Source organism: Mustela nivalis, assembly GCF_964662115.1.
Source record: "Mustela nivalis genome assembly, chromosome: 5".
Classification (NCBI taxonomy): Eukaryota; Metazoa; Chordata; class Mammalia; order Carnivora; family Mustelidae; genus Mustela; species Mustela nivalis.
The window spans coordinates 63,732,041-63,744,202 of NC_139024.1; the positions used below are offsets into that span (position 1 = coordinate 63,732,041).

Sequence of the window (12,162 nt, forward strand, 5' to 3'; positions counted from 1 at the left end):
GAGTGGGAAAAACCTATGTGCCCATGGATGGTATTATCCTGAGGAAGTGCTCAGTCTGTCTTCATATTTAGTGTCTGTCTTGTCAAAAAAATGGACATCTTCACTTTTGCAGAAACAACAGAATGGCTGAGATAGTTAATTTGCTGTACTAAGTTGGTTGGGCCACAGTGCTCAGATAGTTGGTTAAACATTATTCTGGATGTTTCTGTGAGGGTGTTTGGGGATGATATTTCCATTTAAATTGGTGTACATTGAGTAAAGCATATTGCCCCAGAAGGTCAATAGGTTGGCCTAGAGTGAGGGGTAGGCTGTAATCTACCCAAAGCCCATGAGCTCTATGCAGCAAAGGAAGGCCGATATGGATGTTGCAAGAAACAACCATAATGTTCAGAGCAGGTCCTCACACTTTCCTAGCTTGGTTAGAAAGGCTAGCAGCATGGTCTATGAAATCACAAACTAAGCTTGAGAAACACTGAACATGATTATATAAATCAGGATTCTCCAGTAAAATGAAACCAGTAGGATATGTGTGTGTTCGTGTACGTGTGTGTATATACAACATATGTATATATAGTGTATGATATATTATGTTTATATACATGTTATGTATATACACTTTTTTTTAAAAGATTTTATTTATTTATTTGACAGAGATCACAAGCAGGCAGAGAGGCAGGCTGAGAGAGAGACAGGGGGAAGCAGGCTCCCTGCTAAGCAGAGAGCCCAACGTGGGGCTCGACCCCAGGACCCTGAGATCACAACCTAAGCCAAAGGCAGAGGCTTTAGGCCACTGAGCCACCCAGGCACCCTGGGAGATTTATTTTAAGAAATTGGCTCGCATGATTATGGAGGCTGACAAGTGTAAGCTCTGCAGGGTAGGCTAGCAGACTGGGGTCCCAAAGAAGAACTGATGTTGCAGTTCAAGTCCAAAAGCCGTCTGCCAGCAGAATTCCTCCTTGCAGGAGGCGGTCAGTCATTGTCCTATGAGGACTGGCCACTGATTGAATGACACTTCCACTGATTGAATCTCTACTGACTGAATAAATGCATTCTTGCGCCATACTTCCCACTCAGAGTGATTTTCTCCCAGAGGTCTACTGCTTATCCCTGTAGTGCCTCATATCAGTATCTATGTTTCTGAGTCCCAATGTCAGGCAGGGCTCGAGGTCATCAAGAGGTTGCTAGTCCTACGGTAAATCAGAGATGTGGCTCAGCACCTGTTTAAGGTTCCTCAACATTTCATGACAGTCAACAAATCCCCCATGTCATGTGACCATCCTCAGCTTGTTTCTTCTGTACACTCTGAGGAGCTGTAATGTGTGGCTTCATCTAACACCACCAGCCAGTGTCTCAGCTTCCATCCCACTACATAACCAAAGTTAATGTCAGGAATGTCAGAATGGAGTTGGCTTGAGCTTAGAGTGTAATGGAACGGAGGGCCAGAGGAAAGAGGAAATCTGCTGATATTGAGAAAAGAGAAAGGTGGCCTGTGATGTCTCAGGCACTGTCTCTGTGTCAAGCGCCACACTACTCTGCCCCACACATTTGCTGAATTCCCACATCTGCCATGTTGAGGTAAGTATGACTTTATCCACATTTTACCAATGAGGAAAATGAGGCAAACGGAGCTATACTAACTTACCCAAGGTTCCAGAGCTATTAGATGGGTCTAGGATTTGAACCCAGGCAGTCTGGCTTCCCACCTCTGTTTTTTCTAGCAAAGGGACTGAATATAAGCATGATCAGGAAAGGATATCCTCTCTTTCTCCAGGATTCTACTGGAGACACATTGAATAATTTTGCATCCCAGACCTCCATGATTTTTCTGTGTTTCCATTATAACAATTCTTCTTTTGATGTGATTTTTTAAAAATACATTAATATCTCCACTTAAGTCTTGATTAAATTGTTCTTCCATCTTTTGGTTTAAGGGATAATGTTGGCCTTATTATATTTTAATTTTAATAAGCAAGCTCCTTCATAGATGCAGTCAACAGATAGGTAGCTATACTGGGTGTGGGGTGGGCAGAGGAAGTGAAATGTGTGAAGGGGTTCAAAAAGTATAAACTCCCAGCTATAAAAGAAATATCATGGGGCTATAATATACAGCATGGTGACGATAGTTAATAATACTGTGTCTGAAAGTTGCTGAGAGAGTAGATCTTAAAAGTTTTTATAAGAAAAAAACTATAACTAGGTATGGTGACAGATACTAGTTTATTGTGGTGATTATTCACAATATTTACAAATATGGAATCATTATGCTGTGTACCTGAAACTAATAAAACATTGAGTATCAATTATACCTCAATTAAAGAAAAAAGCAAACTCTTGTTATGACATTCTACCAACTTGCTGATGTACTTAAACCTGACCCGAATGACTAAGGAAAGGGGTGTGGTGAAGGTGCAGAGTTTGTGGGCTCGGATATGCTGGAGCTATAAAGGCAAAAACAGGGGGAATGCAAGTGGTGTTGCTTACAGATTTGTTATTTCCATTCGCTGAAATCTAAGCACTTTTGTCAAAGACATAGTCATTTCCTATTAGTCTATAGGGAAATAATACTTGTTGGGAAGAAAGAATTTCTCGTCCCCTTCAAGATCCTTCCAGCCAAAGAATCAAGTTGACATGAGACAGATTAACAGGAGAAAATAAAATTTCATTTCATTCACACAGACATAGAAATTCCAAAGACATAAGCCTAGGAGGCCCTGTTGATGAAGTTTCTGACTTGATTTCTGCTCAGATTGTGATCTGAAATTGAGTCCCTTGTTGGGCTGTGCATGGAGGACGAAGCTTGTTGAGTTTCTCTCTCTGCACTCCACCCTGCCAACGTACACACACGCACACACACACATACACTCTTTCTCTCAAAAAAAAAAAAAAAAAAATTCCAAAGGCAGTCAAGCAAAATGAGGTATGCATGTCATTCTGAAGTAAAGAAAGGAGGTAGGGGTCGGGGTCTTCAAAGGGAAGGAATTCAATCCCCAGGAAAATGAAAAAAAAGTAAATGGTAGACAAATGTTTGCTGGGACTCTCAGAAGCAAGGGGACACAAAGGACTTTAATCAAACAGGTTACTCCCTGTCTCCACACCGGGCTGATGTCATGACATAGTTATTTATGGTGATAGCTCTCTTCCTGGAGCAGATCCTCTGTCTCAATTCTTGTAGGCAGTTGTACGGAGGGAAAGAGACTTTTCTGAATCTGCTGGGTCTTGATTGCTTTTTAATCCAAAATAGTCTCCATGTCCAAGTGGCACATCCTGGGACATCCTGCTTTCAGCCCCCACATACTGTTAAAATTTTCTATTTTATTTTCTCTACCACTAGTTGGTGGTTGCTGGATCCCAAGGTGAGAATAGAAACCAGTTTCAAGATCGCTCTCCACCAGGTCACTCTCCATCTCTTTGAATAGAACTAACATCCCTTCTATGTTCTCACCACAGCTAACACAAACTTTTATTATAATACAAAGCTGTAATGCCATTGAAAAATTTTTTTTTGTTCATTTGCCGGAAAGAGAGAGAGAGAGTACAAGCAGGGGGAGCAGCAGGCAGAGGGAGAAGCAGGCTGAAGAAGGAGCCCAATGCAGGACTTGACCCCAAGACCCTGGGATCATGACTTGAGCGGAAGGTAGATGCTTAGCAGACTGAACCACCCAAGTGTCCATGTAGTGCCATTTTTTATAAAGATTTTATTTACTTATTATTTATTTAGAGTTGGGGGGGTACAGCAGATGGACAGAGGGAGAGGGAGAGAATTGTGAGCAGATGCCATGCTGAGTGCAGGGAGCCAGACACCAGGCTGCTTCCCAGGACCCTGAGATCATGACGCAAGCCAAAACCAAGAGTCAGAAGCTTTAACCAACTGAGTCACCCAGGTGTCTCGTGTAATGGCATTTTCTTGTTTACAATCCTCTATCTCATAGAATAAGTTCTATCCAGAATTAACCATAGCTTATTCTTTAAATTACTGTGGCAGGGGGTATCTAGAATATACTAATACACAGCTAATGTTTATCCACTTACCTGTCAGGCATAGGACTAAGCACTGTTCACAATGACCTCATTGAACCTTCACAATAACCCTATGTACAATACATTATTCTATCTCCACTTCACAGGTAATGAAATTGAGGCACAGAGAGATTAAGGAACACGTTCCTAGTCATGTGGCTAATTAATGGTAACGGATACATTAGGCCCAGGTTGCGCAGCTTCGGAGGTTTCATGCCTGTCCTTGCACTATGCAGTTTCTCTTCAAAATGTCTGATGATGGACTGACTCAGTCTTGCTCACTCCTAAGGAGCAGCTAGGATTAGCGCTTTCCTACATGATACATTTCCATGTAAATGCAATTGTTCTCTGCACAATTGGAAGCGTCTTCATCTCTTCCAGCTGCAATAACAGGATACCATAGACTGAGGGGCTTGTAAACAACAGAAATTTATTTTGCACAGTGTGGGAGGCTGGGAAGTCCCAGGTCAAGCCACCAGCTGACAACAGTCTGACAAAAGCCAGCTTGCTGGTCCATAGACAGCCATCTTCTTGCTGTGTCCTCACAAGATGGAAGGGGCAAGGGACCTCTCTGGGTCTCTTCTACAAGGGCACTAAACTCATTCAAGGGGGAGGGGTGCATCCCTCTGACCTAATCATCTCCCAAAGGCCCCACCTCCAAATACCAATAAAATGGATTAGGATTTAACATATGAGTGTGTGTGTGTTGGGGGGGGGGGTAAACTATGTTCTTGGACCAAATTAAGGCCCTTAATTAGGTTTCTTTGTGTAGAGGGGTGCTTCCCAACACCAAGCAATTCTGTCAGTAGCAGGGTTTGACAATTCAACTAATGATTCCATTTTGGGGCTGTGGTTTTAACAAGTATATATATATATATATATATACACAAACATATATACTGAATATGTATATATGTACTGAATGACATCTATATATATATGTACTGAATGACAGTGTTGCCCTGCAATATATATTAATCTCAAATAAATATATATTAATATTGCAGGGCAACACTGTCATTCAGTTTATAGCAAGTAAAAAAAAATAATTATCCTTTCACTGGTTTAATTTCTAGTCAAAAAAAAATCATATTATAATTTCTTCATTTACACAAACTTTCAATTCTCTTTTTAGAGGCCTGGATAATAGCACTTACACATTCTTTGATCAAACTATTGATTATGAGACCTTGGCAAGGTATCATTCAAGGTTAATTAAATTAAAGGATGATATGAGGTAGAGGTTTCAATATGGAGCTGCTTATGCTAGGCCAGTCACCAAACTGGGGCTTAATATGTAAACTGATTGCAGTTTCAACCTCCCCCAGAAATGTAATTTTACCAGTCAGTCAGCAATTTTTCTGATCAGTACCAAAGAGGTAATCTTTCACACGGACCCTCTCCATGCCCCACCAACCCCCTTGCCTCTAAGGAGGAAGAGAGAATCCATCTAATAAGACCCCCTGTCCTTTCCCCTAAGAAAATTTAACCTTGCCTGAAACAATCCTTTCCTTTCTTTTGCTAATAACTTATTTGTCTCCCCTCCTTCCTATACAAACCTAGGTGACTCAATAGGTTAAGCATCTGATTCTTGATTTTGGCTCAGGTCCTGCTCTTAGGGTCCTGATCTCAGGGTCATGAGATAGAGCCTCAGTGGCAGGCTCAGTGTTCAGCAGGGAGTCTGCTAGAGATTTTCTCCCTATCCCTGCCCCCTCCCCATTCATGCTCTCAATCTCAAATAAATATAAATATTCCCCTTTTTTATCTCTCAGAAGGGGAGGGATGTACAGATACATTTTGCGGGAAAAGCTTCCTTCCCCACAGTAAACCGTTATGATATCTGATTCTCATCACATGGCTCCAGGGGAGAAGAATTAAGACAAAGGAGAGATGGGATGACTATTTGCTCTATGTAGATAATATTCTGCTCTGCTCTAGAAACTCTGTGTTGGCATACAGGATAATATTAATCAATATAGATATTAAAAACTTAAAAGGAATGTATACTCTGCCTAGAACCAATGCAAATAAAACTTTCTTGCTGAAATTCAGTCCATGAGCTGTTAGTTTACAGAAGCTAGTATCAGGTGTGTGCTGTGTTTGGGACGACAAAAATAAAAAAGGGAACCTCATTTAACATGGAGTCACAGAGCGCTGAAGGAAGAGCCCTTAGGAACCTGAAGAACCAGTACTAAAAAAAGATAAGAATTATTATGACAAGGGAAGACATTTTTCACATAGTTATTTTATGTCCTGCTTTTAAGAAGAAGGACGATCCCTCTCTGCTCAGCAACAATGCACTAATCACCCCATGCAGCCAATGAGAAACTGTCACAACCTTGAACTCTTATTCTTCTCCAGTGAACTTTTGTTCAAAACCCTCACCAGCTTCCTCCTAAATCCTAATAAAAGCTGCCCTTTCCTTTGTCTCTCTGGACTTGTCTCTGGTTCACCACAGTTTGCAATTGCAATTCCTTTCCATTTCCAAATAAAACCCGTTCTGCTAGTAAAATAACTGTTTTATGATGTTATATCATAATTTGAAAGGTACTCAAAAGATTCCTTTTCCCAGAGCAAATACTGTGGTCTCTATGTACTTGTCAAGACCTCAAGACCTCCAACATCACTGTTGCAAATGTATTGTTTTGCTACTTAGGAGCTGTTATAATGCTAAAATATCTAAAGGTGCTAACCCCCCCAAAAATACCAAATGCTAATACATCTAAAGTAAGCTGTTCGTTCATCTTTACTCCCAAAAAGCTAAGAATATCTGTCTGTGCATTATCAAATGGTTTACCTAAATGTTGGTCAAAGATCAAGGCAGGGCAGTTTTAGAGATTTCTCAGCATGGGAGGTCTCTTAGTATGGAAAGAACAGCAAGAAGGCACTGGGCATTAGTGAGGTGAGGAAAGCACTTCAAGAGGAAGAAACACTGAAAGAGGAAGTAGAAGGAGGCCCTGGGGACAAACTCCATGCTTCTTTAAGTCACTTGTTTTTTTTGTTTTGTTTTGTTTTGTTTTGTTTTTCCAACAGCAGTTAAGCACTAGTGTTTTGTATGATGTGGAGGAAATTTTTCCAAAAGAAAATGGTATCTGTCTTTTAAGAGGCTGACAACATATGGCTTGAAATGATCTTAAGTGAGCTTTTTTAGATGACTGGGACAGAGACACTGATTTTGGTGCAGATGTGCTGCAAAGTCAGAAGAGGAAATAGTCAGCTGTGAGCCAGTCCTCAGGGGCCACAGTGAGGGAGAAGAGTTCAGGGTACACAGCCTTGATAGCAAGCTTCTGGCCGCTGCTGCTGCTCTCAGACTGGGGCCTCTTGTTCTCCCCTCAGTAAGGGATTTTCTTTGCTTAGTAGTATGGAGTTAGACTTTCTGTTCTTGAGTCTGTTGCTTTTTTTTTTTTTTTTTTTAATTTCTCCTTACCCCCAGCCATTCTCCTTGTCATTGTGGTGTCCATTCCAGCTCTTTGAGAGAGATTTAGGTTGACCTGACAGAGAGTGAGAGAAAATTTCATGTTAATTAACAGAAAACCAGACTGACAGTAGCCTAAATCAATAGGACTTCAATTTTCTCTTATAACAAGAGTCCAGAAGTAGGTGGTTGCAGACATTGGTTCAGCTGCTCAATGCTTACATTGACTCCCAAAGCTTTCTATGTTTCTATTCTTCCATTTTTAGCTGCTGGCTTCTTATCTTCAGTCATGTTGCCTCATGGTTGCAAGGTGACTGCTGTATCATGTGTCTACATTCAAGGCAAGAAGATTGGGGGAGAGTCAAGTCTAGCAAGTTTTTCCATTGCATCTATCACATGCACGCGTGTGTGTGCGCGTGCGCACACACACACACACACACTTCTGCTTAAGTCTTATTGACCAGAACTGTGTCATCTGATGACGTGTAGCTGTCAGGAAGGTTGGGAAAGTGAGTATTGAGCTTTGACAGTCTCTAATCGTGGGAAGGCAGCAAGGCAGAAGGATATTGAGCAAGGTTATTAGCAGTCAGGTAATGAACAAGGTCTGCCACAGTCAACATCTTACATGTGGCATCTACCTTAGGAAATGCTCTGAGAGAAGCTATCTGCTAAAAGACTTTGCAGTTGATGGATAACTGTCTTTGAGTCAGAGGTATATGATCAGATGATATGATGACATTACATGATCAGATGTCAGCATGACAGCTTTCCTTGGAAGAGGGCTGTATGAAGGGCAAGAACTAATAGTCCTCTGGTAACAGTATGATATACAAATGTCTCAGTTCTCATCAGTGGCCCAATTATAGCTTAATCAGCCACAAATTTAACTGTACCTGCCACAATCCCCCATCTATTCACAAGCTTGCTTGGTTCATTCATATATTTATTCAATAAATATTGGTGTAATGATAGGTACTTATCTAGGTATAGGGGATATGGTGGAGAAGAATATAAGGAGCTTACTTCCTAGTGGAAAAGAGAGAGAACTTATACTCCAATAACCCGATTGCTCTCTTTGGTAAAAATTAGCACAATTTCACTACTTTTATATTTAGATGGTAATAAATACTATGGTGAAAATGTAAGTAAGAGGCAATGTAGAAGTATGGGTAAAGTGTGAGAGGGTAGGGGAGCATGAACTATAATTTATAGAATAATTAGATTTCAGAACTAAATGCTCTGGCCACAGAATTTTCAGCCTGCTGCCTTTAAAGGAAAATTGGCATTTTTGCTCTAGAGAAAAAGGGAAGGAAATACACATAGCTAGGAGCCAAAAGTACATAGTTTGTACCACACACACAGTCTCTGTTCTCATTAGATCATTGTCTAATATCTTCAGTTATTTTATTTGTCCTATTACTTTCCTGTGTTGAGTATAGCCTACAAAATGCAGCCTTAGCTCCGAGTGGCACTTCAACTTTTACTTAGCTTTGGGATTAACCATCTCTTACTCTACATTGTATGTTGTTTGCTTTGGTTTGGTCTGGTTTTAAAATATCACCAGAGGATATAAAGAAACCACCATATACTGGGATATTCTCCAGCCCTTAGGCACAAGATTTTTACCAAGGCAACTGCCATTGCTCATTTGCTTTCTGTGTGGCTATATAAGATTTGTATATTGGAGCCTAAAATATATTTTATTGATCAACCTCCTACCTTACTCATTACTTACTAATCTTACTAATTTGTGAGCACCAATCTCTCAATTTTGTCTAGACTAATTGCTTCTTATCCTTCAGGTCATGGCATAATTATAAATGCCTTAAGAAAAAATTTCCTTAGGGGCGCCTGGGTGGCTCAGTGGGTTAAAGCCTCTGCCTTTGGCTCAGGTCATGATCCCAGGGTCCTGGGATCAAGCCCCGTATTGGGCTCTCTGCTTGGCGGGGAGCCTGCTTCCTCCTCTCTCTCTCTGCCCGCCTCTCTGCCTACTTGTGATCTCTGTCTGTCAAATAAATAAATAAAATCTTAGAAAAAAAAAAAAGAAAGATTTTCCTTAAAACTTAGACTAAACTGCAATTTATTCTCTTATAAATCCATTGTTCTCCTTGATGAGGATCACTACAATTTCAGTATTTATTTATGTAATAGTTTGATGAAGGCTTGTTTAATCCCTTATAGACTATAAGCACCATGGAGGCAGGGGCCATATCTGTCTTACTTAGCTCTTTATCTCAATGTATAACAGGGTTATATATACATAGTGGCTCTCAATAATATTTAGTAAATTAATAAACATCCTTAGTCTCCAAGTGACTAACAATGTGCCTCAGAAGGACAGACACTATTGTGAATGCAGATTGTGAAGTTCTTCCCATAATACCCTTTAAGAACAGAAGATTAAGCCCCATCCATTCCTTGTTGTTAGGAGTACTGCTGGGGAAAAAAAAAAAAAAAAAAAAAAAAAAAAAACTTTATTGTCAGCATTATTTGGATAATGCCTCAGTTAAAGAAATGGACAAGCCCAAATCATGTCCCCTTACAGGGGTTTTTTGTATCCAATAACCAGTGTTGGAAATTGAAGGGCCAGCCACTTACATCATCTCATGATACCTCTAAAAGATTATCCCAGTTCCAGGCGGACAGCTGAAGCCCTTTTTTAAAAAAATTAACATACAATGTGTTATTAGCCTCAGGGGTACAGGTCTGTGAATCGCAGGGTTTACATACTTCATAGCACATACCAGCTGAAGCCTTTGTTAGGATGACATCACGATCAGTGTCTCCCTCTGCTCAACCCTTGAGCACAACAGTATGTCCTACATGCTAAACTCCCCTGCAGAGTCTACTTCATGAGTAATCCAACCCATGTTAGCCACTAAAAAATATTTACTGAACTGAATTGAATATCGTGTTCTGTCCTACTCCAGCAAAGATCAATTCTTATTCACCCTCACATTCTTGCAATGACTAGGTGTCTTTCATATAGTGAGTGCTATTGTTTGAATATTTGTGTCCCCCCAAAACTCATATGTTGAAATTCTAACTCCCAAAGGGGATGGTATTAGGAAATGTGGCCTTTAGGAAATGCTTGAGTCCTGATGGAAACCTCATGAATGGGATTAGTGCCCTTATAAAAGAGGCTCCAGAGAGCTCACTCCCTCTCCCCTCACGTGAGAGCACAACTAGAAGTCTCCAACCCAGAAGACAGCCCTGACCTGATAATGCTGGCACTTTGATCTTTGACATCAAGCCTCCAGACTTCGAGAAATGAAATTCTGTTGCTTATAAGCTACTCAGTCTGTGGTATTTTGTTAAAGCAGCCTAAACAGACTAAGACAGTGGGCATCATAAATACCAACGTATTCCCCCAACCTTGATCTACATAGAGGTAAAGCATCCCTATTCAAAGTGTGGTCTTAGAGCCAAGGGCACTGGCATTCTCTGTATACCATTACAAATGCAGAGTCTCAAGGCCCAACTGTATCAGATCAATTAAGTTAGAGTCTGCATTTTAACAAGATCTTCAAGTGGTTCATATATTCATTGAAGTTTCAGAAAAAAAACCGTGCTGGGAAAAAAAGAAAACCCTTATTGTCAGCATTATTTGGATAATGCCTCAGTTAAAGAAATGGACAAGCCCAAATCTGAGCTAAGAGATTTATTAATATAAATAAAATGATCCTTTTAATAATTCCTTTCTAGAATGTACAGCATCTTAAATTTTTTCCCTCTAAAATTTTGCTTAATGCTACGCAGTCATGCATTCTTTTGTTCAACAAGTGCCAACGAAGTGCCAAAGATTTCAGGGTGATGGAGCTTACATTCCAGAAGGAGGAGAAAATAAACATTGATATGCTCGTAACAGAGCATGGGGGGGGGGGGGGAGGAAAGTGCCATGAAAAAATAGTAGGACAGGGTAAGGTAAAGTGAGAAGCTGGGTTGTGATTCTAAATTTCCGCAGAGCCATGATAACAAGATACTTGAAACAGCTGAGGTAGTTAGCCATATACATATCTGAGTACAGCCTAGAGTGCCCTAGGAAGGCAAAGGCCATTTGGCTGAAGAGGAATGTGAGAAATGCAGAGTTAATATGGTCAGGGAGGAAGGAGGACGTTCTTAATAAATCGCTTCGTGATATTTAATTGCTAAAAAGATAACACAAGTTGCTTTTCCTCCAAGGATGAAGTACTTCTTGGCCAAGCTAGTTCGATGTAGGCTGTGGAAGGCTGCACAAACCGTTTCACCACTGAAGCTTCAGTTTCTGCAAATACAAATGCAGGGATTCGAGAAGGCATTTAGGGCTCTTCCTGTTCTAAACTATCAAGCGCGTTGATGACAAAGTCGAACAGGGTTAAAGTAAGGACCATGGCTCGGTTGTGGCTTCAAGGAAGGTTCTGCAACCCCAGAACACAGGAAGAATCATCACGGAAGGTGGTGCCCCATCGAAAGAACCTAACCTTTGGATCCAAGTTCCTCATAAACCTGTGAGCCTTGTCACGACCACAGACTTTCACGCCCTTAACTCCGTGAGGCCTTGGACCCGGCCCCTCCCGGCCTTCCCGTCCTAATCTCGCCTCCCAGCCCACGCCGGGTTTGGCAGTCCGCATCCTGTCTTCCAGCCCACGTCCGGGTTCCCAGCCTCCATCCCCCAGACCCGAGATCACGCCCTGGTCGCGGCTCTGTCCCCTCGTCCCCGTCTGGCCCCGCCTCCCCGTCTGTCCCCGCCT

At 41.2% G+C, this 12,162-nt stretch overlaps 1 long non-coding RNA gene across 1 annotated transcript; it reads right to left on the reverse strand.

Annotated features, from left to right (window-relative positions):
• Positions 1–11,078: 11,078 nt before the first annotated feature.
• LOC309865015 lies at positions 11,079–12,145 on the reverse strand. The gene is made up of 2 exons (XR_014311906.1): positions 11,893–12,145; positions 11,079–11,696 (listed from the first exon to the last, which is right to left on the reverse strand). It is a non-coding gene; the product is annotated as an uncharacterized lncRNA (long non-coding RNA).
• Between the last annotated feature and the right edge of the window lie 17 nt (positions 12,146–12,162).